Below are 3605 nucleotides of genomic sequence, written 5' to 3'. Positions count from 1 at the left end.
ACAGGAAAGGGAAACAGTGCCTTTTTCTGCTTGAGGTACTTGTTCTGCTGCGCAGAGCCAGCTTCGTGTGAGCAGCCGTGGGAGCTGGGATGTTGGGTTTTAGTGCCTGCTGGCCTGGCCCGCCTGGGGTGCAGGAGGATGTGCCTGGCATGCTCAAGGTGCTGCATTCTGGTTCTCAGCATCCTCAGCCCCATGAGTGATGAGTTGCTATTTCACGGCAGATTTGAACAAGCAGGGGAGCCCTGGCGAGCAAGGCAAGGGTGATCCTACAGCCATGGAATGACACTAGAAAATGTGTGTGTGGCTGCAGAGCCCTGCAGACCTCATGTCTGCTGGCTTTATGGCACAAAATTGATTTGATGTCCTAGCAGTATTGTGGGCCTGACATTGGTCTGAATTTAGGCTTCAGGCTCTGCTAGTGTCTGTGTGAAAGGCAGACGAGCAACTTTCTCATGTTAGCCTGAGAAATCTAAAGGAGGAATTCAAACAAACCTTGGGAAGTGAGAAACCATCTGCAGGTGGTGTTTTTCCAACGTGTTTACTGGAAAGAAATGTTTACTAAAGGGTGTAGACGCTGAATAACCAATCATGTTCTTTGTACCGAACTACTCTATAAAAGTAGAATGTAGAAGAATAAAGGTTGCTCTCATCTTTACCATCATGGAGAGTCATGTTGTTATTTCTGTGCCGTCCGAAAACCATAGCAACATCTGGTGACCTGACGTTTCGAAGAAGTTCAGCGCAGCCGGGACTGATTCATGCAGCAAAGCTTGAAAAATTGCTACCTGCCTCCTCAGAGAGGTAAGCGAAATATCTCCACGTTTTTTCTAAAGAATGCTGGTCCTGCTGACCATGTCAATCCTGCCAAAAGACAGCAGGTCGGACGGCACCCAGCACAGCTGGACTTTAATTTCTAGAAAAGACAGCCGGGCAGAGGTTCCAGAAAAACCTGGGGAACCCCTCTCCTGAGAGAGGACAGCTTGTGCCTTTCCTGACAAGAGCAGCTGGAATTCTTCGCTGCCGACAGCTTGCCCAGCGCTCCCCCGACCTCTTTCGGTTCTGTCTGGCCAAGATCAAAGCGAGCGTCTGTAAGCCTCTCCCGGCCGGCAGAGACGGCGCTTCCTTGGCTTTTCCTTCTCCTTTCTTCATACCACGGATGGCTGGCAGTGGTTCCTGCGCTATCATCCACTGCGACTAGTCTGTACCGTGACTTTAAAAGATGCTAGCCCGTCCAAGATACAGCTGGTCAGATTCCGACCCAGAGTGTGACACAACGATCCTTTCCTCCTCGGCGTGGCCCCGCATCTGGCCTGCGGACGGGACCGGGATCGAAAACCTTTGATCCCTCTGTATCCTTCTGTGTGTTCAGGGCGAAAAGTTCACTTTATGAGTGTTTTATGCTTTTAACGTTACCTGTGCTTGTTTTTATGATTGCCTGTGTGAGTTTAGGGCTTGTCTTTCTTTGTGTCTCTGTGTTTTAACTTTGTTCTTTCCCTTGTGCGGGTGTGGGGGGTGCGGTGAGACAGAGGCATGGCAGCACGGATGCGATCTCCCTGCCTTCTCTCTCTCTCGCTCGGTTTTTCTCCCGCCCTGCTCCAGGGCGCTGCAGCGGCTGCAAAATCTCTCTCTCTCTCTCGTTTTTCCGTACTCGGTTTCCCCCCGTCCCCGCGGGCGCGCAGGTCCCTTCCCCGCGCGGTGCCGCTGAGACGGGCGGCTTGGAGCAGCTTTGCCTCTTCGTCCCCCCCCCTTCCCCCCAGGGCGGTGAGGGGGGCCACCGGCTCTCCGCTTGAGACAGGCGGCGGCAGGGTGGCGGCGGGCTGAGCCCCGCCAAGCCCCGCTCCGTTGTCCCCTCTCCGTATCCCCTCCATTTCCTTCCCGCGTGAATTTGCACAGCAAGTCGTCATAGGAACGGAGGAGCGGTCTCCTCGCTCCTTTTCCCCCTTCCCCCCGCCATGAGCGGCGGGGTTCGCTCCCCCACTCCTTCCCTGCGGGCCAAGCGGCTGGCTGCGAATAGGGCACGAGGAACTTGCCGTTCCTCTAGACAGCGGATAATGCTGTGGGAGTTGCTTCGCTTGAATTTTTTTTTTTTTTTACATAGAAATGGGGGCCACGTTTGTTTGGATTTCCCCCAGCTCTGCGGAGCGGCCCTGGGGCCATTGAGCCCCCAAAGCCCCACTCAGGGCAGGGCCAAATAGCTTCGTCGCCTTTGAGGTGAGCAGAAGCTTTTTCCTTTACAGAAAAATGGGGGCCACGTTTGTTTGGATTTCCCCCAGCTCCGCGGGGCGGCCCTGGGGCCCTTGAGCCCCCAAAGCCCCACTGAGGGAGGGCCAAATAGCTTCGTTGCCTTTGAGGTGAGCAGAAGCTTTTCCCTTTAGAGGGACAGTTGAATTTTGTTTGGGTTTTCCCCCCCCCCCCCCCCTCAAAACATTTCTTCTCAAGGCGTCTCTGTGAACAGATGCCTGTTCATAATAGAAGAAAAATGACAAGAAATACAAAAAACAAATAAGCAACCTTTGTTACCTTTCGCAGATAACACAAGAATTATTAATAATTCTACAGTATAACCATCAGTTATGAGTTTTAAGTGTTATCTCAGTTTTTAAGATATTTGATGTGAATTCACAGATATGATAAAGTTATCACAGTTCTACAGCCGGCTGCTGCTTCTGCTTCTTCTTCTCATGTACTTTGCTATTTGTCTATAATTGCCTGTAAGACACGTGTCACCCAAGAATTTTTCCTTGTTTTCTAGCTGTCTATGCTAGCTTTGCATTCATGATTTTCTAAATATTTTCAGATTTCCAGACAAGGTTATCTGAGTTTGTAAGAATGCCTCCTCTGTCCTGACGGTTTGGGATGCAGTTCCAATCCTGGTCACAGACCATCTCAAGAGCCTGCTGAGCTCAGAGCATCTCTACCCTGACAAATTTAGGAGGTGTCAATTACCATATTAGTTTCTTATTATAAGATTTTTAAGAAGTTTGTTTTTAAAATTGGTGTAAGGAATTCCTCTGCAGTTAGAGCTGGGCACTGGCCATGCCTTGGCTCTCTCTGGATGGGAATTGCCTGTTTGCCCAGATTTTTAACAAAAAATTACATATGAGTTATTTGACTCAACAATTTGGCCTTTAAATATAATAGCTGAATTGATCTTTGAGGTGAACCTGGAATTCCTGCCCGGGAAGGATGAACAGGTTGTCACTGGAAAAGAAGCACTTCAGCTTTTGCAGTTCCTGGGCTGATCAAAATTATTATTAAAAAGATAACTTGCAACAATGTAACATTTATGTTATGAACCTGAAGAAAGAGTAAATATGAAACCTGGATGTTGAATTTAGACAATGGAGCCTGACAAGTTTGTTAACTTAAGGAGAAGATGTGCCTGTGTTTTATCATTAGCAGGTTCAGCAGTCGTGTTACCCATCACCTTTGAGGAGTGAAAAGGGACATTGCATAGCCTTAGTGGCTGTCACATAGACTGCAAAGATGACCATGTGGTTGGAAGTTATGGAGACAACAGAAGTCCTGTGTCAGCAGCATGGTCCTGTTTTCATTCATCTTCCTCGAGTCACTCCCTGCTCCAGACTTCAAGAAGACATCCAGTG

At 49.3% G+C, this 3605-nt stretch overlaps 1 long non-coding RNA gene across 1 annotated transcript; it reads left to right on the top strand.

Moving 5' to 3' along the window:
* Nucleotides 1-379: 379 nt before the first annotated feature.
* Nucleotides 380-2377, top strand: LOC134555273 (uncharacterized). The gene is made up of 2 exons (XR_010081392.1): nt 380-801; nt 918-2377. It is a non-coding gene; the product is annotated as an uncharacterized LOC134555273 (long non-coding RNA).
* The last annotated feature ends 1228 nt before the right edge of the window (nt 2378-3605 follow it).

The sequence above is a fragment of the Prinia subflava genome, chromosome 10 (assembly GCF_021018805.1).
Source record: "Prinia subflava isolate CZ2003 ecotype Zambia chromosome 10, Cam_Psub_1.2, whole genome shotgun sequence".
Lineage (NCBI taxonomy): Eukaryota > Metazoa > Chordata > Aves > Passeriformes > Cisticolidae > Prinia > Prinia subflava.
The sequence above is the reverse complement of the archived record's forward strand: the minus strand, read 5'-3'. Positions and strand labels throughout refer to the sequence as shown.